Source organism: Euleptes europaea, chromosome 4, assembly GCF_029931775.1.
Source record: "Euleptes europaea isolate rEulEur1 chromosome 4, rEulEur1.hap1, whole genome shotgun sequence".
Taxonomy (NCBI): Eukaryota; Metazoa; Chordata; class Lepidosauria; order Squamata; family Sphaerodactylidae; genus Euleptes; species Euleptes europaea.
Genome location: NC_079315.1, coordinates 122,256,832 through 122,278,456, shown reverse-complemented (window position 1 = coordinate 122,278,456; position 21,625 = coordinate 122,256,832). Strand labels below are relative to the sequence as shown.

At 51.1% G+C, this 21,625-nt stretch overlaps 1 protein-coding gene across 1 annotated transcript in view; it reads right to left on the bottom strand.

The window, feature by feature from the left end:
- CNTFR (ciliary neurotrophic factor receptor) overlaps positions 1-21,625 on the bottom strand; it is a 170,994-nt gene that overhangs the window by 42,558 nt on the left and 106,811 nt on the right. The window lies entirely within an intron of this gene.

The following is a 21,625-nucleotide window of genomic DNA, read 5'->3' as shown; positions in this document are numbered from 1 at the left end:
GAGTAATGGATTTAAACTAAGAGAAAAGCGATTCCACCTAAACATTAGGAAGAATTTCCTGACAGTGAGGGCTGTTCGACGGTGGAATGAGCTGCCTCGGTGGGGTGGGGTGGAGGCCCCATCTTTGGAGGCCTTTAAGCAGAGGTTGGATGGCCATCTGTCCGGAGTGCTTTGATTGTGGGATCCTGCATGGCGGGGGGTTGGACTGGATGGCCCTTGTGGTCTCTTCCAACCTTGTGTGATTTTGTGATTTTTGTGATTTTGGGTACTTTCACTCACGTTCGCCCCTGGTCTGTCTTGGTTGTTCTTTGGAGTTATGCATGAATGGAATGGTTTTCCTTCCATTAGAGATAACCTCACTGCCAGCCCTGGCAAATAGTGCGACTTCCTGTCCCTCTGTTAACCTGATTCTTCCCTCTCCCCTGAGCTCAGCCCGGGTGAAATCCCCATGCATAAGGCAAAGCGCAGGACACACAAGCTTGGTTTCTCTTACAGCCAATTACAAAGCAGGGTGAAAAGAGGCAGGGATTCAAATGCTTCCTGCTTCCTTGGAACTCCTTCTGAGCAGAAGAAAGGCTTTTTAAAACTGAGGCTTGGGTTTCTCCCACCCCTTTCGGATTGCTCCATTTTTTGTTCTTAAAATGCTTTTTTAGGCAGCAATTGGGTTTGTGTGTGTGTGTGTGTGTGGATTTTCTCTCACAGTAAGCAGCATTTAAAGGGGCGGGACTTGAATTGAGCTCGGAGACTGCTGGTGCATAGACTCCCAACAGTAAAGTGTGGGTCCAGTGAGCAACGAACCTCAGGGAAAACTCCCATGTGTAAAAGACCATGGCCATCTCCTTTAAGGCCTCCCAACGCTGATGAGGCTCTTGCTTCTTTTAACCTGAATGGCACCAAAGGTAGCCAAGTGCCGCTCTCTTTCCCAGCAAGTCTTCCTGCCGGGAGCCTACCAAAACCTACAGACAGGGCTAGGCTTTTATCTAGGATGCTTACAGAAGCTGAAGGCCCTGAGTTGCAGAATGCTGGACGTGGCTGTCCAGAGTGCCCAGTCACCGTCTTCTCCCTGCCCCTCTCAAAACCTAGGGGTTTGGATCTGGTTCACAGGCTACCAGCGGCTGACCTCTATGTCCTTTGCAAGACCTGAGCTCCTCTGCAGAGCCGTTAAGAGTACACTCCTAAATCTGAGTTGCCGGAGAGGTCAGGCTTCAGGTCTTGCAAACATAAAACAGAGGCCATGATGGCAGGCTCATAATTCACAAAAAAGAGAGTGAAAACAAATTGCATCTACTGTTTAGCTTCTTACTCTGATATGAGATGCACATCACAGTAATGGCTATTCCAGCCTTCAGTCACCAGACAAAGGCCAGAGCCAGGAGAATGAGTCCAGCAGACAGATTATTCACACAAACCACAGGAAAACAAAAAAGATGGGGTAGGGGGAGGAAGGAGAGCTTGTTGTCGCAGGTAGGTAACGTTTTCACTGTGCTAAGGATGCAGGATAGATGGGGAATCTGATTTAAGGACTGATGTGTTTTGGGGAAGAGAGAAATCATTCCTCAGCCAATGTAACTCTCCCCTCATAAGAACATCAGAAGAGCCCTGCTATATCAGACCAGTGGTCCATCCAGTCCAGCATCTTGTCCCCACCCCCCAGGCCAACCAGTTCCTCTGAAGGGCCAACAACAGGGCACAGGGCCTTCTCCTGATCTTGCTTCCTGGCACTGGGATTCAGAGGTTGACTGCCTCTGAATGTGGAAGTTCCCTTTAGTCAACATGAGCCTTTTAATGGGAGATGCTGGGGATCGAACCTGGGACCTTCTGCATGCCAAGCAGATGCTACACCACTGAGCCATGGCCCCCTTGACAGCCAGCATGGTGTAGTGGTTAAGAGCGGTGGTTGGGAGTGATGGAGTCTGATCTGGAGAACCGGGTTTTGATTCCCCACTCCTCCACATTAGGGGCGGAGGCTAATCTGGTGAACTGGATTTGTTTCCCCACTCCTACACATGAAGCCTGCTGGGTGACCTTGGGCCAGTCACAGTTCTTTTCGAGCTCTCTCAGCCCTGCCTACCTCACAGGGTTTCTGTTGTGGGGAGGGGAAGGGAAGGTGATTCTAAACCAGTTTGATTATTCCTTAAGCGGCAGAGAAAGTCGGCATACAAAAACCAACTCTTCTTCCTCTTCCTGACTTGGGCACACAAGGCAAAGAGCCTCCTAGCAGCATTTGGAAATAATGCTTGCTTTCCACAGAGGCCACATGGTGGCAGCACCTCACAGGGCTTCGGTTGCCCATATCTGTACTGCTAGGCAGGATCACAGTGGCAGTCCACCTGTCCCGGTGCTTTGCTTCCTAACAGTGGCTGCACCAGGGCAGCTTGCAAAGTGCGCTTGACGGCCCCCGCCGCGGTCGTTATTCTACCGAGTCCGTTCATCAAAAGGGTACATCGCCCTTATAATAATTCTACCTTCTGTGAACTTAGGAAGCTGCCAAACACTCATCTACCCCAGTACAGGGGCTTGATCCCATCCTACTCACAGGGGGTGAACAGAGGAATGGTTTTCGGGAGGGCAGTTTGGGCCACTCATAAACAGCTCAAGCGTTGTTCACGGGTAGGGCTGTTGAAAACAAATTCGGTAAATATTGTTGAAGGCTTTCACGGTCAGAGTTCATTGGTTCTTGTAGGTTATCCGGGCTGTGTAACCGTGGTCTTGGATCTTGGTTCCAAGACCACGGTTACACAGCCCGGGTAACCTACAAGAACCAATAAATTCGGTAAAATTCGGGTTTGGGTTTATTGGCCATCCCCCCCACCCCGGGGAAAACCCAAATGCCAAATTTCCTGTACTGGTAAAGGTAGGAATTCGGCTTTAAATTCGGGTTTCCCAAAAAATGCAGCCATTTAAACCCTATGGGGGCTTTCTGCGGCTCCTGGGGGACATTTTTACAGGTAGAGGTCCCAAATTTTCAGGGTAGCTGAAAATGGAGAAGCCGGGCTTTAAACGGTGAGAAAGTTCGCCCTGTGCCTCCATAGAGATACAATGCAAAGATCACACTAAAGCATCTGAACACAGCCACTTTGCCAATGTTTTTCAATGGAGGACAATGGGGGTGACCCCTTTCAGACCTCATAACTCCAGACCCCCTGACCCAATGTTTACCAAACTTGGGGGTTCTTGCAAGGACAGTCCCTTCTAGCTACCCTGAAAATTGGGGACCTCTACCTGCATAAATGCCCCCCCCAAGAGCCACAGAAAGACATTCTCGAAAAAGCTGGATTTTTATCCGGCTTTTTCAGGAATGGTAAATTTGTCTTTGCCAACCTCCTGGATTTTGCAGACTCAGTAAACCCAAACCTGAATTTTACCAAATTTGCATTTTTCCGGTTCGGTTTTTACCGAATTAACAGCCCTATTCACGGGGTCATGCTCCAAGCATATGGCGAACAGCGCACAGTGCTTTCCACCCCACAGCTTAGTTGTACTGTACTGCCAATTGTTTAAGCCGAGAGGGGGGGAAATCATAAAGAATCAAACACAGTAACATTTTAAAAAGTCTTATCATTTGAGTCTGTCAGACGCGCACCAACATTAACAGCCTCCTTGAGACAAGAAGAAAGGCAGGGTATAAATATTTTAATAAATAAAATGCGATGCAAAAGGAACAGCTCCCAAACTGCCTGGACCCATAGCTGACTGCAAATGCACACTGTCACCCTCTGCCCCCCCCATGGGAGTCAGTCTTCTACCAATTCGTCATTTAATTACCTGACACAGCTGTGATATTCTTATTCCCCCCTCTTCCTTTATTCTTTTCTGTTCTTTATGCTCGTGGACCAGCAGGTCATGAGCAAAACAAATTCAATAAGCTCGGTAATATAGACACAATCAAACATAGAGAAATAGAAAATCCAGAATATACAGTTAGAAGGGAGTATCATTACAAGCCGTAGATTGTGGGGAGAAACGGATTTCCCCCTGCTGGGCAGGTGCAAGACTGGTAGCCAAGGCAGAAGGAAATGAAACTCCTCCACCACAACTGCCAAACTGCTTAGCACATAAAAACATAAGAAAGGCCATGCTGGATCAGACCCAGGCCCATCAAGTCCAGCAGTCTGTTCACACAGTGGCCAACTGGGCGCCTCTAGGAAGCCCACAAGCAAGATGCTGCAGCAGAATTGTCCTGCCTGGAGAGAATAGGGATGCATCATGACTAGTATCAATTTTGACTTGCAGCCATGGATATCCCTCTCCTCCATGAACACGTCCACTCCCTTATTAAAGCCTTCCAAGTTGGCAGCCATCACCACATCCTGGGGCAGGGAGTTCCACAATTTAACTATGCCTTGTGTGACAAAATACTTTTTTTGGTCTGTATTGAATCTCTCACCCTCCAGCTTCAGGATATGACCCTGCGTATTATGAATATTATGAGAGAGGGAGAAAAGTGTTTCCTATTGGTCCACTCTCTCCATACCATGCATCATTTTATAGACCTCTATCATATCTCCCCTTAACCGCCTTCTTTCCAAGCTAAACAGCCTTATGGTACGCTATGTTATCCCACAAATGCTAGCTGAAATCCCTCCCCACATCTCCCCCTTTACAAGCACTGCCCCCAAATCTCCAGGAATTACCCAGACTCCACTACCTGTCCTCTCCAAATTCCCTCCCCAAATCCCCAGGAGTTTCCCAACAGAGAGTTGGCTCCCCCATCAACTTGAGAGCTGGGTTGCTATGGATCCAGTCTGCTGTGGATCGTGTCCGCTGGGCCCCTCATCAGCGTGCAGCTCTTTAATTAGCCCATCTGAAGTTTCCTGCATCTCCCTTTGTGCTGTTAATGAGACCTGGCAACCAGCCATCTTTGTGCCTGGCGCTCTGGGCTTCATGCTCACGGTTGCTTTTGTGCCATTCCAAACCAGAGGCAGGGCTGACCCAGAGGCCTCTTCAGCCCTTTGCATGGTGGCCAAGGTCTGAGAAGCAAGGGTTTTGTGCAGAGTTCTTGCTGGGCAGCATAATAACATCCCCGCCCCGGGGCCAATCCACAGGGCTGCAGGGTGTCCCACCAATAGACAGCATTTGCATTTTAAATGCAGGCTCATGCCTTTAATTGGGTTTTTTTTATAAGCTCCTAATGAGTTGCTATTGTTATTTTAATAGAGTTGTGATTTTAGGGACAATTGAACATCTTTATAATTAGGATCTGGGGTGCCAGAAATCTGGCAACCCTTCAGAGCTGGCCCAGATAATAGTTCTAGGGGGCAGCTGTTTGAGCCTATTGCAGCAAAAATAAACAGGAGTCCTGCGTCTTGAAGGTGCGGGAGGGGGCGAGGGGGCTCCTGTTTCCTTAACAGCTCAGTAGGTCTGCTCAGACCTGGGCAGAGGGGTGACTCCTGTGCTGTTGTTCCACCTGCAAATAGACTCTCGAGGCCCCACCAGAATTTAGGGAGGTACTTGGGCCTGGGAGAGCTGGGTTCCAGTTCTCCCTCTGCCACGGTCACTGTGTGGGGTCAGGCCAAGGAGGGGTTGTTTCGACCCCATCCCTCACCCTGGTGATTTCTGCCAAGAGAGTACCCACAATAATGCCGGTGAAAGACTTTGCCAGTTTCAAGCCAGGCATGGAAGTGTCTATCCAGGCCCAGCTCAGCACGGGCACTGAAAAGGTTGCCAGGTCCCTTTTTGCCACTGGCCGGAAGGTTTTTGGGGCGGAGCCTGAGGAGGTTGGGGTTTGGGGAGGGACTTCAATGCCATAGAGTCGAATTGCCAAAGGGGCCATTTTCTCCGGGTGAACCGATCTCTATCGGCTGGAGATAAGCTGTAATAGCAAGAGATCTCCAGCTAGTACCTGGAGGTTGGCAACCCTAGGTGCTCACTACTTTCCTGCCTCCTCTTCCTCCTTCACCCTGCCTTGCACTCTCCTCCTCTTCGATCTCTTCTTGCCTCCAGATCTCCTCTATTTTATTTATTTATTTTATCCTGTGATTTCTACCCCGCCCTTTATCCCCAGCAAGGCCTGTGCCTTTTGGCTTGTTTCAAACTTCTTCTTCCCTCTGTTTATTTCCTTCTTAGTCCCTTCTTAGGACTATCCCCCCTTTCTTTTTCGCCTTTCTCTTCTTCTTCCACATGGCTTATCTGTTTACAGTGTTTTTGTGCTGCTTTTTTAGCCAAAAAGCCTCTCAAAGCACTTCGGAGATTAACAATCAAAACATTAAGCCAATAAAGCCCTACAGCTAATTCAAACAACATCTCATCAATCGGCATTAATGCACAAGGCTTTCCAAGTGAGGCACCCCATCGTGTCTGGGGTCATCTTTGCACAGGCAGTCAGGAGCAGCACATGCCAATGCAGCCCCCAGAGGAAGGGCGCCACCCCCCAGGCAAAGGGAAGATGACCGGAGAGGAAAGGGGCCATCAAAGGTCTTTTGCTCCGGATGGGCAAACTGGTCCCCTCCGCTCCCATGCCGGGGAAACTGATTCAGCACAAATCCCATTGGTTTCACCATGTTAGCCTGTTTCCCCACAAAAAGGATGTTTTCTCAGTAGACCGCAGTGAAGACAATCACAAGATCACACAAGGTTGGAAGAGACCACAAGGGCCATCCAGTCCAACCCCCTGCCATGCAGGATCCCACAATGGATTGCTATCCTGCGATGTGTGCTGAATTGGCATGGCAAGGTTAGGAAGTCCAGCCATCCCCAGTGCCGGAGCTCATAAGAACATAAGAAAGGCCCTGCTGGATCAGAGCAAGGTCCATCAAGTTCAGCAGTCTGTTCACACAGTGGCCAACCAGGTGCCTCTAGGAAGCCCACAAACAAGACGACTGCAGCAGCACCATCCTGCCTGTGTTCCACAACACCTAAGATAATAGGTGTGCTCCTCTGATCATGGAGAGAATAGGTATGCATCAGGACTAGTATCCATAAAAAAATAAGAAATGCTGTGCTGGATCAGACCAAGGTCCATCAAGTCCAGCAGTCTGTTCACACAGTGGCCAACCAGGTGCCTCTAGGAAGCCCACAGACAAGATGACTGCAGCTGCATTTATCCTGCCTGTGTTCCACAGCACCTAATAGAATAGGCCTGCTCCTCCGATCCTGGAGAGAATAGGTATGCAACATGACTAGTATCCATATTGAGTAGTAGTCATGGATAGCTCAGTCTTCCATAAGAACATAAGAAAAGTCCTGCTGGATCAGACCAAGGCCCATCAAGTCCAGCAGGGCTGGGGTACGGAGGCAAGAAGGATTTTGAGACATGTAATAGACTGGAGCCCAGGAGCAGCTTAGAGACCAACAAGATATTCAGGGTATGAGCTTTTGAGAGTCAAAGCTCCCTTCATCAGATACATGAGCTTTGACTCTGGTAAGCTTATACCCCAAATATCTCATTAGCCCCTAAGGTGCCTCTGGACTTGAATCTACCTGTTCTGCCACAGACCAACATGGCTACCAGCCAGCGTGGTGTAGTGGTTAAGAGAGGTAGTTTGGAGTGGCGGACTCTAATCCAGAGAACCAGGTTTGATTCCCCACTCCTCTACAGGAGCGACGGAGGCTGATCTGGTGAACTGGATTTGTTTCGCCACTCCTACACACAAAGCCAGCAGGGGACCTTGGGCTAGTCACAGCTCTCTCAGTCTCACCTCTCTTACAGGGTGTCTGTTGTGGGGAGGGGAAGGTGATTGTAAGCTGGATTGATTGTTCCTCAAGTGGTAGAGAAAGTCGGCATATAAAAACAACTCTTCTTCTTCTTCTGCCCTGTAAGAAGTATATTGTGGGAGGGTACTAAACTGATTTTGAGCCTTCAGCATCCAGAACGACGTGCAGAAATGCACACGTGACTCTTTCCCAAGAACAGCCACATCTCTCGCCTGCTCATATCTGTTAAAAGCAGAGTGACACAGCCTGGCTGAACAGTTGGCCATCTGCGTACAAGCTCAGCATCCCTCTCTGATTTAGCCCAGCTCCCTTTCCTTCCTGTCCCCCCAACCCCCAGTTACCCGTTGAGAGCTTTGCATTAGAAAAGGAAGATCAAATAGCAGAGCCTGATCAATAACTGTGGGTGTGGGGGTTCCTTAATGCTGTATTTGGAGATCTGCCAGGCTACTAAAGCAGGGGCAAAGGTGGGGGGGGGATGAGTGGCAGGCAAGGAAGATGAAAGGTGTTTTCCTGCTCATAAGCCGCCCCCCCAGCTGTCTCCTCTCTCTTTGTGCCTCTAACAGCTGATTCAACAACAGGATCCCAACTTGCTGGGATGGAACCCAGAGGGCGCTTCGCTGCTGAAAGAGGAAGGGCTGGGCAGAAACGGTACTGGTGTGCCCAAGATAGGGTTGCCAGGTCCCTCTTTGCCACTGGTGGGAAGTTTTTGGGGTGGAGCCTGAGGAGGGCGGGGTTTGGTGAGGGGAGGGACTTCAATGCCATAGAGTCCAATTGCCAAAGCAGCCATTTTCTCCAAGAGAACTGATTTCTATCGGCTGGAGATCAGTTGTAATAGTAGGAGATCTCCAGCTAATACCTGTTGGTTGGCAACCCTAGCCCAAGACCTTCCTATGAAATCCCAGGCTCAGGTGGGAGGGAAAGGCGCTCTGAACACAGGCCCAGAAACTGCGTCCGTGGTCCAGGCCTGGCCCTAGAAGCAGGCAGGGCTGGCAGTGACGGATGGCCAGAGCAGTATCCCTCCAAGTGGTAGAGGCCGGTGGTGGTTGCCCGCATCCTCCTCCTGTGGTCGTGGAGACCTAGGAGGCTCACGTCAGCCTCTGCACCTCCATCGCAAAGGGCAGGCTGCTTCAAACACCACCTGCTGGAAACCTGTTCCATCTGTAAAGGTGATCGACTGCAACTTCCTGAGGTTCTCAGATAATGGGCATGAAAACCGGGGCCTCTGTCTCTCAAGAAGGCTGTTTCAGGTCATGTAGAAGAGCTTTCCAAAACAAATGAGCTTCCGCTCCCCTCTGCAAGCAGAGAGAGCCAGGCAGCAGAGGGGAGCTGCCTGTATAGGCCAAGAGCAGTAGAAAAGAGCAAGAGTCCAGCAGCAGCTTAAAGACTAACAATTTCTGGAAGGTATGAGCTTTTGTGTGCCACAGCTCACTTCTTCAAATGTGGCTCATGAAAGCCCATACCCTGCCAGAAATGTTTTTAGTCTTTAAGGCACTACTAGACTCTTGCTCTTTTCTACTAGTAGTGAACCGGGTTTGATTCCCCGCTTTACTACCTTTTTTCCTACTTTTCTACTGCTAGTGAACCAGTTTTGATTCCCCATTCCTCCACATGAGTGGCGGAGGCTAATCTGGTGAATCGTGTTGGTTTTCCCACTCTTACGCGTGAAGCCAGCTGGGTGAAGCCAGCTTGGGCTAGTCACAGCTCTCTCCAAACTCTCTCAGCGACACCTACCTCACAGGGTGTCTGTTGCGGGGAAGGGAAGGTGATTGTAAACCGGTTTGATTCTTCCTTAAGTGGTGGAGAAAGTTGGCATATACAAACCAACTCTTCTTCTTCTAGTGACAGACTAATATGGCTACCCATCATGATCTGTACAGGCCAAGAAGGGGCAATCCGGATCAGTGCTGGGAGCCCCTCAGGCCACTACGTAGAACAGGGTCTGCTGATCCCTGGAGCCCTTTCAGTGGGCCAAGTGGCCGTTCTCCTCCCAAAGGAGGAACTGATCGATGGAACCAGATGGAGACTCCATGTGTGTGTGTGTGTGTGTCTCTCTCTGTGTGTGTGTGCCAAAGCCCCACTCCTGGACTGACTTCAGCCTCCAGTTAATTGACATGGTCAAGGAATGAATATAGGGTTGCCAACTCAGAGTGGGAAATTCCTGGAGATTTGGGGGTGGAGCCTAGGGAGAGGGGCTTCAGTAGGGCTGTTGATTCGGTTCGGCCCGAACTGAAAAGCAGCCGAATTTCCCCTGATTCTGTGGTTTTTAGTTCGGGACGAACCGAACTAAAAAATGGTGGGCAACCGGGGGGGGGGCGAATTCAGCGAGTTCGGGAATTTACGAATAAATCCGGCAAATTTGGCCGTCAGTAAGCAGCATAACAGTCAGTAAGCAACATTCTCCTTCCCCGGCCAATCGGTGGCCAAGCTGGGTCTTCTTCTGGCCAATCAGTCAGGATTGAGTACTGGAGGAATCAGCTGATGTGCGGCCCGGCCGGGGAGAGAGAGAGAGAGGGAAATCCTTGTGTGTGTGTGTGTGTGGGGGGGTGCTTGTGCACATTCACTCCTTTCTGTGGCTGCAGGGGGCGCATTTTTTGGGGTACAGACCCCAAACTTTCAGTGGAGCTTCAGATGATCCTTCTTAAGATACCCCCCAAGTTTTGTAAACATTGGGTCAGGGGGTCTCGAGATATGGGCTCCACCCCTTTTCCCTCCCCCCCTTTTCCATTTCCGTGGCTGCAGGGGGCGCTTTTTTGGGGATACAGCCCCCAAACTTTCAGCATAACTTCAGACAATCCTTCTTAAGATACCACCCAAGTTTTGTAAAGATGGGTTCAGTGGGGGCAGAAATATCGGCTCCCCCCCTTTTCTCTTTCCGTGGCTGCAGGGGGCGCATTTTTGGGGGTGCAGATCCCAAACTTTGAGCGGAGCTTCAGACAAGGCTTCTTAAGAGACCACCCAAGTTTTGTAAACATTGGGTCAGGGGGTCCCGAGATATGGGCTTTCCCCTTTCCCCTATTGTGATGAATGGATCAGCTGATCCTGTGCATCTCCAGAGCAAAACGTCCCGTGCCTAATTGGAATCGTCTTGGATTTCAAGTCCTCCCCAGCCCCTCCTGATGGAACAGAAGACAGCCACAGTAAGACCCCTTTGGGGGCTTTAATCTATAATTTTTCTCCTGTGTGTGTGTGTGTGTGGGGGGGGGAAGCAGAGTCTGTGTGTGTGGGGGGAGGGAGCAGTTTCTGTGGGTGGGGGGGAAGCCAAAGGGGGCTTTTGCCGGTTCTGCCTGGGGGTGTGTTCCCCCTCGAGTCTCTCTCTCCCTGGTCTGAGGGGGGGTTTCAGTTGTGTGTCTTCAGGTTTTCCCTCATTCATAAGAGCGGTTAGGTCTATTTGGATGCTTGCTCAAAACTTGTTTTCAAATGGTGACTTAAAGAATGCATTTGGAGTCTGATGCAAAAGGGGAAATTCCACCCCTGCTCATTATGCATAGCTAGCTGCCTCTGTCTCTTTCCATGGTTTGCAAACTCCCAGGTGTCAGGTGTTGCTTTGCACAGTTGCAAAGGTGTTGCTTACAAGGTTGTGTTGCTTTTGCAGTCCTGTTGCTTGCAGTTGTGTTCCAATGCTTTGCAAACGTATCAGCTGTTTGTCGGGGCTGGGAGCTTTGTGTGTGGGCGGCAAGCTCTGCTCAGAAATGCACATTAAGGGTGGGGGGGACCCCTTTCGGGGCCCATATCTCAGCCCCCCCTGACCCAATCTTTACAAAACTTGGGGGGTCTTTCAAGAAGCGTCCTTTGAAGCTCCGCTCAAAGTTTGGGAACTCTACCCTTAAAAATGCCCCCCCAGAGCCGCGGAAAGGCGCGCTTGTGTTTTTAATGGCTTTATTCAGCTGAATTTTTTCCCCGAACTTTGAATTCCCGCCGAATTGCACGGACCCGAAGTGGGGGAGTTCGGACTTCGGCATATGCCGAATCTAAACGGGCCGAATTCAGCCAAATCCGAACTATACCAAAAAAAATTTTATTCAACAGCCCTAGGCTTCAGTGGGGCACAATGCCATAGATTCCAGCCTTTGGAGCTGCCCGTTCTTCCAGGGGAACTGATCTTGCCTGGAGAACAGTTATCATTCCAGGATACTGGCAACCCTAAATGAATGCAAGGTTGTTGAACGGCAGTGGAGAAACCCTCACAAGGCCAGAAGCCGCCAACCTTGATCAATGATTATGGGAACAGCTGTAGAATCTCTGCCTGCCCCAGTGACCCGGGAATGACCCTCTGTGCTGGTGTGGGGTTGTCACACCGCCTCAGACCCTCAGCAAAGTGAACAAGTAATAGTCCACCAAACTGGACGGAGTGTGCCCGGGGAGGGGGGCAGTGCCAAAGGAATCCTGCCAACTGGCTTGCATTTCAGTTCCACCCCGTGCCGCAGGGGCCTCTGGAATCCCCGGCACCTATTGCTTCTGCTACGGCTGCCTTCTCCAGCAGGCTGCTGTGATTTATTCCTGGCACCCGCCTCCCTGTCCCTTCCATTACCTTGCTTCAGCTTCCAAGGAGACTATCAATTCTCCCCGCGTCTCTGGATGGATATGACAAGGAGAAAATAGCAGGAATAATCAGGCACAACAGGGGCCTATCAACAAGAGTCATGTGTCCTCGGCAAAGCCGTCCCACCAGAACTCCGGAAAATGGCAGATTTATCCAGGAGGAGCCTCCGGAGACCCCGGCCCAGCAGTTTGTCAGACAGACAGCAGAACTGGCGGCCAAGGCTAGATGTTACGTGAGTGGTCCCCATGGAGGGGAAGGCAAATGACTATCAGCATCCCTCACCCACGAGGAGCGCTCCCCCGCGCCCCACAGATGGATTCCCCATTTGTCAGCTGCTGTACCAGGAAGGAGATGCCGGTGTGTTCGTGCATGCACACGTATGTGCGCGTGAGGCTTTTCCCCCTCTCACACCAGAGGAGACTATGAGGAGGAGAGCATTCTGTCCTCCATCCTTGCGAAAGCAGTAAATAGATGGAAGAGCGTAGAATCATAGAGTTGGAAGGGACCACCAGGGTCATGTAGTCCAACCCCCTGTACAATGCAGGAAATTCTGAATTATCTTCAATTGATGAGCATTTGTTTTTTTCCTCCAGCCAAGGCTTAATTTCTAAACAGAGAGGTGCTGGGACTTGCAGGAGCCAGGCAGCCATCTCTTCTGACCCAAGGAGGACTCTTCTCCCTACTTCCACATGTGTGGGGACTGGGGTTGTGCAAAAAAAAAAAAAAGTAAATTTTCTGTCCGGGTTTATTGGGCCCAGTTTTTTTCAGTAAACCCGGAATAAGCCAAATACCCATACCGGTAAAGGGGTATTTCAGCTTTATTTCTGGGTTTACCAAAAAAATTCAGGTCCATTATAGTCTATGGGGATTTTTCCCTGAAGCTCCTGTGGGGGCATTTTTGGAGCTAGAATTCCCAACTTTCCAGGATAGCTTCAAGGGACTCTCTGCATGAATCCCGAAGTTTGGTGAAGATTGGGTCAAGTGGTACGATTTTAGGAGGCTGAGTCACCCCTCCTCCATAGAGAAGTATGTTGAAGTATAATACGTTTCTATGGAGGAGGGGGCGAGCCCTTTTGGACCCCATAAAATCGGACCCCCTGACCCAATCTTCACCAAAGTTCAAGGTTCATGCAAGGAAAGTCCCTTGAAGCTATGCTGCAAATTTGGGAACTCTACCTCCAAAAATACCTCCCCCAGAGCTCATTAAAAAATTTCCATAGAAAAAAGCCTGGGGAAAGCTGAAGCAAAAAAAAAAAAAAAAAAAAAAAGCCAAATGCCTATTCTGCTGATTTGGTGATCAGCTATTCGGCTTCGGCTTTATTCCCAGGTTTTGGTATTCGGTAAAACCAAAACCCGAATATTGCTGAAACAGCTAATTTCGGGTTTATTTTCGCTTCAGATTTATCAATATGCACAACCCTAGTGGGGACTCATCATGCGTACTCTGTGGAAAGCGAAAGGCTCTCTGCACGTGCTCAAACTGGCCGTTTGCAAAAGAATGTACAAGCGTCTTTAGTGGCAGTAGAGGCTTTTAGGCAGGTCCATCCCCTGATGGGATGGGAGCCACCCCTGTTCCTCAATTTTCCTGTTGATGTCCCCCACTCACCATGAGGGCTGCAAGGTTTATATGGGGAGACTCCGCCTCCCTCTAGAGCAGGGAAGGGGAACCTTTTTTCCGCCAAGGGCCATTTGGACATTTATAACATTATTTGCAGGCCATACAAAATTATCAACATAAAAATTAGCTGACCAACCCCCAAGCCGGCAGCTGCCCCAGATGACCCCCCCGGCCCAGGCAAGCAGGCAGACATCCAACCGGTGGCACGCTAGCCCACCTGGTGGCACAGGATGGTATGTTGCACCTGCCGGGCATAGCCATCCAGCCACACTCTGGAGTTGCTCCTGCTCTGCATGGTCGGGGCCAGATTCTACAGCCGGCTCTTGCTACCTCCGCCTACATGGATGAAATGAGGACATACTGGCTAAGAACTCCCCCCCCCCACGCATCCTGGCCCTGCCCCCTTTAACCCCTTCATTGTCGCCACTTCCACCCCCAGCCCTCTTGTAGTACAGAGGGAATACGTTTCTCCATGGCCTGGGTGGGAAAGGGTTAACACAGTTTCTTGGGCGGTTCTAGCAGCTCCATAGCTAACGACTCTTCTGCAAGGGGGGAAAAGGTTCCTTTTCTTGGCAAAACAAACTCGCATCTGCCTTGAGCAGAGGCTATTCCTGTCCGCGGGAGGGGGCGGATCACCAGACTTAGCCAAGGAGTGTAAGACACAACGATGATGAATGTTTAATTGTCTAGTCAAGGAGGAAGACACATTTGCTCAGCTAGTTGGCGGAGAAACAGCCATGTGAACACACATGAAGCCATCTTATACTGAATCAGACCACTGGTCCACCAAGGTCACTACTGCCCGTTCGGACTGGCAGCGGCTCTCCAGAGTCTCAGGCAGAGAAAGGTCTTTCACATCTCCTATTGCCTGGTCCCTTTTATCTGGAGATGCCAGGGACTGAACCTGGGACCTTCTGCATGCCAAGCAAAGACTCTTCCACTGTGCCACAGCACCTCCCCAAAGCTGGAAACAGAATCCCCCTATCAAGCATGAGATAACATTCTTCTAGCATAACCAAAACTACCCCATACCCCAAATCATGGAGTAATTTATGGAGTAATAAATGATTGTATCTTACCCTGACCATTTGTTTAAGAAAACCTGTTTATTTACATTTTTAAAATTTGCTAAATGTACATGCTGCTTTTTAAAACTGTTTTCAGAGCTGTTTCCACCGTAAAACCAGGGAATCTAATCTATAACACAATTAAAAGCCTGACAGAACAGACCAAGCAGAAGAAGAAGGAGTACAAAACCAGAGATTCCCTTACAGACCCTGGGGGATAGGAATGTTTTCTTCTTCCTTTAGGCTGCTGTATTTCCATGGCACGGGGGCAAGCACAGAAGAGCCCCTGCTCCTGGTGGACTCTGATCTTTCATGCATTAATGCCGGGGCCCTGAAGCAGATCTCAAAGTGTGAGGTTTGGGGGCTGAGAGCATGGAGGGACAGAAGGAACAGGCTTTGGATATTCTTTTATTCCCCCCTCCCCACATGCTGGCTTTGAGAAACTTTTGGTCTGGCCTTTCCCATTGCTGGTTTTGATGGTACTTTTCTTCCTTTGACATATCTTCAATACATTGTTTACTCAATTTATATGTAGGGTATACGCCACATACATACAATATTGATTTATAACATTAAAATGCATGTATTATACAGGGAAGAATCCAGTACGAGGAAGCAGAAAATAGCACGGAAATAAAGAATCTCCGATTCAATTTGCACAAGGGAGAAGTAAATAAAAAATGTGGACGGTATTCCAATTGAACCAGCAAAGCTTGTGAAATTTGACAGAATCCCTAGGTCACAAGGGAAAAGATGTTGTCCCCCCCCCCCAAGTGAGGATTGTGTGACACTTTTTTTGGGGGGGGGAGATACACTGTAAACAGCCACTGGATTTCTGTGTTGGAAGGACTTGAGATGGAGTTATATAAAGACAATAAACACTTAACAGAAAACGGGGAAGTTCATGAGCAGGAGGACGGAATCCAATGGCCATGTTATTCTGAAGTGGGTTACTAACCCTTGGACAGCCAAGCTGGACATTAGCATCAAGGCTACAAAGAGGAGTGGTCCCATCTCAGGCAATCCCAGGGGGCCACCAGGGGACGAAACAGCAGGCCCCTCCTCCGCCTGCTCTCCAGCCAAGACCCGATCCCTTTCCCTCCACGCAGAGGAGAAAAGTCACAGTGCGGTGCCCTCCCCTCAATCTGAAGACTGGGAGGAACTCGTCTCCGGGGCCTCCGGGGATGGCCAGAGGTGCAGCAATTAGACAGCCAGGAGCCTTGCCAAAGACTCCAGATGTTTTAATTAAAAACCCCTCCACCATCACCTCTATTCACCTGCTCACTGGAAGGGGAGCCGCGCCTGGGAAGGATCGGCTGCCAGGACTCTGCTGCGCCGGGCTGGCTGTTCAGCCTCAGCGGCCTCGGCCGAGCTTCTGCACTTCCACCAGATCACGGGCCAGTCCTGGAACGGGCGTGAGAATTTAGCCTCTCTCCAAGACTCCCTCGCCGGGGCGAAGAAGTCACATGCCCACACCTTCTCAGGATGGATTCATAGACTCATAGAGTTGGAAGGGACCACCACGGTCATCTAGTCCAACCCCCTGCACAATGCAGGAAATTCACAACTACTTCCCCTCCCACACCCCAGTGACCCCTATTCCATGCCCACAAGATGGCCAAGGTGCCCTCCCTCCCACGATGTGCCTAAGGTCATTGAATCAGCATTGCTGACAGATGGCCATCTAGCCTCTGCTTAAAAACCTCCAAGGAAGGAGAGCCCACCACCTCCCAAGGAAGCCTGTTCCACTGAGGAACTGCTCTTTTAGAAAATCCTTCCTAAGGTCTAGACAGAAACTCTTTTGATTTAATTTCAACCCAATGGTTCTGGTCCAACCTTCCGGGGCAACAGAAAACAACTCAGCACCCTCCTCTATATGACGGCCCTTCAAGTACTTGGAAGATGGTTATCATATCCCCTCTCAGTCTTCTCCTCTCAAGGCTAAACATACCCAGCTCCTTCAACCTTTCCTCATAGGATGGTCTCCAGACCCCTCACCATTTTTGTTGCCTTCATCTGGATCCGTTCCAGCTTGTCTACATCTTTCTTAAATTGCGGTGCCCAACCGTTTCCTCCCAACAGGAGTGACGTCACAGAATTGAGCCAAGTGCGTTTGGGAAGGGTCAAGTTGTGCTTCCAGAGGGAGGGAAAGAGGCAGCTCGGGGGGGGGGGAGTAGAGCACGACCCAGAAGCAGATACAGTGAAGCATCTGTTCCCCTTCGACTCTGCTACTGGGACACATAGGATTGCTTGGTGCCGGACGTGCATTATTCCAGCAGACAGAAGAAGAAAAAGAGGAAGAGTTGGTTTTTATACACCGATTTTCTCTACCTTTTAAGGAGAATCCAATTGTAAGTTTTTTAAGGCTTACAATCTCCTTCCCTGCCTCTCCCCACAACAGACACCTTTTGAGGTAGGTGGGACTGAGAGAATTCAGAAAGAACTGTGACTAGCCCCAGGTCATCCAGCTGGCTTCATGTGTAGGAGTGGGGAAACCAACCCAGTTCACCTGATTAGAGTCCACCGCTCATGTGGAGGAGTGGGGAAATCAACCCGATTCTCCAGATTAGAGTCTGCTGCTCTTAACCACTACACCATGCTGGTGTAGTGTGCACAACTCTTGCTATATTAATGGGACTCTGTGCTTCATGGAAATTTCTCCTTTGTCTGCTCCCATGACTCCCCTAGAGTCAACACCGGCAGCCGTCCTTCGTCAGAATGCCAGAGGAAGACGGTCTCTGGCCTCCCTTTTCTCAGGCTGCAGAACAGCCTGGCTTCCACTTGGCATTTCCACAAGTGATGCTTAGAGCATCTTCAAGTCTGGAATGCACTACTTGAGAACATTGTAAGGAGAGAGTGGGGGGGGGATGTCTTCCAGCTGACCTACTTTTCAGGCAAAGTGACTCCCTTTTTGATTTACAGATGCAGAAGGTGCAAACGTGGAAGACAGAACAAACCACAACCTGAAGAAGAACCAACTGTTGAGAGAACCGTCTCAAATGGGTTTGTCTGTCAGAGGTCCACAAAGCCAGACCTGGACTCAACCAAGAGAAGGGGCACTGGCTCAAGGACCGATACCCCCACAGGGCCTCAATGGTGCACCATGGAGCATAGCTGGGTGGGGGGCTCACTCTTTTACAACCTGGCACAGCAAGAGGAAGGGAGCCGAAAGTGCAGGGCAGTCTTTTCATGTTGTCGAGAGGAAGAAGAGGACGAGCTGCTGCCTGTTTCCAGGGCTTGAGGGATGACCGCAGCTCTCTCCCTCTCGAGCCTGCCTTGCTAACCCACTTGGAATGGGGTTCCTCGAAAGGCAGAGCGATGAGGACTCTGGTTCAGAGTCCCCACAGGAGGAAAAGTCTGGAGCAAGCAAAGGGGACAAGCAGAGTCTCTTGGGACTGCTAAGGCACTGCAGCCCCCTCCTCTCCTTTCCAGAGCTGCAGCTTCAGGCAGCACATCTCCACACCAAGCCCATCCAAACTGTCCTTCTGTAAGAGAAGGGCGGGCACGAACCATCAACCCATCTGGGCACAAGCAGGACAAAGAGGAGCTCTTGGAGTCTCCAAGCTGGTCTTGGCACCAGCATGCAAGAAGGCAAATGGGGGGCTTCTCCTGGTGTGCCCTCTGCACATGACCATGGGCCCTTCTCTGAGCATCCATGCCATCACTGCACAAGGGAGGGGGGTTCTGCGGTGGGACTCCCATTGACTGCTAACTTGTAAAGTGTGGTGGGAATGAAAGGGGCATTGGGGGAAACGGAGCTTTGGAAAGGAGAGAAACTATTTAGGGAGAACCCGGGAAGGAAATGGCTTTGGGGTGGGGGGACGGATGCATCGAGAAAGAAAACGTTTCAAGTATCCTGCATTCAAGCAGGGGGTTGGACTAGATGGGTCTGAGTGGCCCCTTCCAACTCTATGTTTCTCTAAGTATGTGCCCGGCTGAGGGGCAAACACGGAGTTTGGCTGCTGCATAAGAAGAAAACGAGAGACCCCTGAGGCCAGCCGCGGAGGTGATGAGGCACGGAGGCAACGGCCACACCGACTTCTTGCTGGTGCTCAGAGATCTGTTCCAGAGGCAGAAGGCGGCTCCACTGAGCTGTTTTGAGTCCAGGTTTCTTAAGTCTCACAAATCCCACCCTCACCATATCAACCCCCGGGCACCAGGGCAGCCGGAAGCAGCAAATGCCGCCACGTCATTAGGGGTCGTGTCTAGCATGACTGCCCTTGAAGACTTTCTCCAGGGGAGGGGAGAGCAATTCGAGCACAGCACAGCCTGCCATTATGGCAAATGATGGGTCATGGGCTCTGTCTTTGCAGGGGGTGGGGACTTATACAGGGCCCGGGTCTTTGCAACTGAGCCTGCACCTCTGCTTTGGACTCAGTTTGTGGCCCTGGGTGAGTCACACGGACTCCATCCGTCTGTCTCCAGAAGTGGCCACCCAGTGCTCTAGAAAACTTCCTATCAGGGAATAGCAGAAAAAACTCTTTTCTGTTTCTCTGGTATACAGCCTTTGAACCTGGAGGCTCCTATTTATCATATTAAGTGGGGAAGCACACATGAAACGACCTTATACCGAATCAAACCATGGTCCATCAAGGTCAGTATGGTCTATTCAGACGGGCAGAGGCTCTCCAGGGTCTCCAGCTCTTTCACATCACCTAATTCTTTTAATTGGCGATGCTGGGGATTGAACCTGGGACCTTCTGAATGCCAACCAGATGCCCTACCACTGAGCCACGGCCCCACCCCAACAAGGAGTGGCATAGTGGTAGTGGCTTGGCAGGGTGAGAGGGCGGGACTCTTGGCAGCCCCCTATGCTTCTGGATTGTGTGACTCCCACAAGGTTACAGGTCTTTGTAGCACTTCATGCTCTGAATCCATCTTCTGCAAGCATCTGGCACCAAGGAGGCTGGTGGCCTATGCCAGGCAGTGGGAGGGCAGAGTGCGAGTTCTGCTTCAGCCCCGCCCGGCTCCAGCAGCCCTGGGTTCTCCTAATCCCTTCCCCAGCTGAGCTTCTTAGTCTCAGTGACAAGTTTATAAGGCCCAAGAACTTAAAAAAAACAACCTTGAAGTCTGCAAGATTTGGACGCTCTTCAAGGGCTGGCGGCCGGCCAGTGGCTTGTTGGCTTCGGGACAGGAGCTGGGAGACAAATGCCTAGGAAGGGATTAGAGCGAGTGTTGCGTCCCTTGCTGAGGACCGTCTGCAGCCTCCACCACCATTCTCAGCCCGCGAGGCAGACTGAGCTGCTCCTCCATTTCAGGGATGCTGGGGGGGCGGGGGGGGGGGCAGCAAATGTTTGCTCCCCCACCCAAGCAGGCCACCTGAAACAGCAGAATGCGCAGAACGGAGTCACAAGTCTCCTCGCCTGGGTCATGGACAAATATTTCTCGCTTCGAATCACACCAGCGGGCTCCCCTCCAGCAGGAGGAGGGAGGCGGCCAAGAACCCTTGGCTGCCCCCTTGAGCGAGCAGGCTGTTTCCCACCCCTCCGGACCAGCCCCCCGCCTCTGAGCTTCGCACTTCGGGGGCGAGAAAAAACATACGCCTTGTTAATGAGCTGCAGGTACTCGCCAGCTGCGAGGATCGGTATCTCCGCAGGCGGACGGCTGCCGGACGGGACTGGACGGGGCTTTGGGGAGGCCAGCGCAGGCTGAGGACACTGCGGCGGCCCCGGAGGCAATGGGAGGCCAGCCGAAGCTGCTCGCCTCCACCCAAGGAGGCTGCAGAGTGATGCTCCAGAAGCAGGTGGCACAGAACAGCAGGGACCAAGAGTGCCAAGGAAGGGTCTTAAGGAAGAAACCCCCCCCCTCAGTCTTGTTGGTGCTGGCTCCACCCACTGCTGCCATGCCCCCTCCTCACCCCTGCGAAGGCCAGCGTGGTGTAGTGGTTTAGAGCGGTGGTTTGGAGCGGTGGACTCTGATCTGGAGAACCGCGTTTGATTCCCCCACTCCTCCACATGAGTGGTGGAGGCTAATCTGGTGAATTGGGTTGGTTTCCCCACTCCTACACACACGAAGCCAGTTGGGTGACCTTGGGCTGGTCACAGCTCTCTTAGATCTCTCTCAGCCCCACTTACTTCATAGGGTGTCTGTTGTGGGGAGGGGAAGGGAAGGTAATTGTAAGCTGGTTTGATTCTTCCTTAAGTGGTAGAGAAAGTTGGCATAAAAAACCAACTCATCTTCTTCTCCTTGTGTCCCCTGCCCCCGCCTCTTGGCATAGAAGCATCAAGCTGGAAGGGACCTTATGGGTCATTTAGCCCAACCCCCTACAGAACACAGCTACCTCCCCTCCCCCCACTCCCCCAGTGACAAACCTCCAGGATCCCTGGCCAATCTGGCCTGCAGGAAAATTCCTTCCTGACCCCGAAGTGGTGAACAGGCTTACCCTGGGCCACAAGGATGTCTCATCCAACTCCCCAACTCTCGCACGATTCCTTCTTTCCAGACCCCGCCCCGGTCCATCAAGGTTAATGCCATCTACTCAGACTGGCAGCGGCTCTCCAGGGTCTCAGGCAGGGGTCTTTCATGTCACCTACTTGTGTGGTCCCATTAACTGGAGATGCCATTGGGGATTGAGCCTGGGACCTTCTGCATGCCAAGCAGAGGCTCTACCGCTGAGCCACTCTGCTGGGAGAGGCCTCTATGACTTGGGCAGGATTCGTGGGTAGGAGGTTGAGGGCATCCAACGTTTGCAGCCTGCATGGACTTTACGGCCTTTTGGTCCTGGCCAAGGCTGAATGCCTTCTTGTA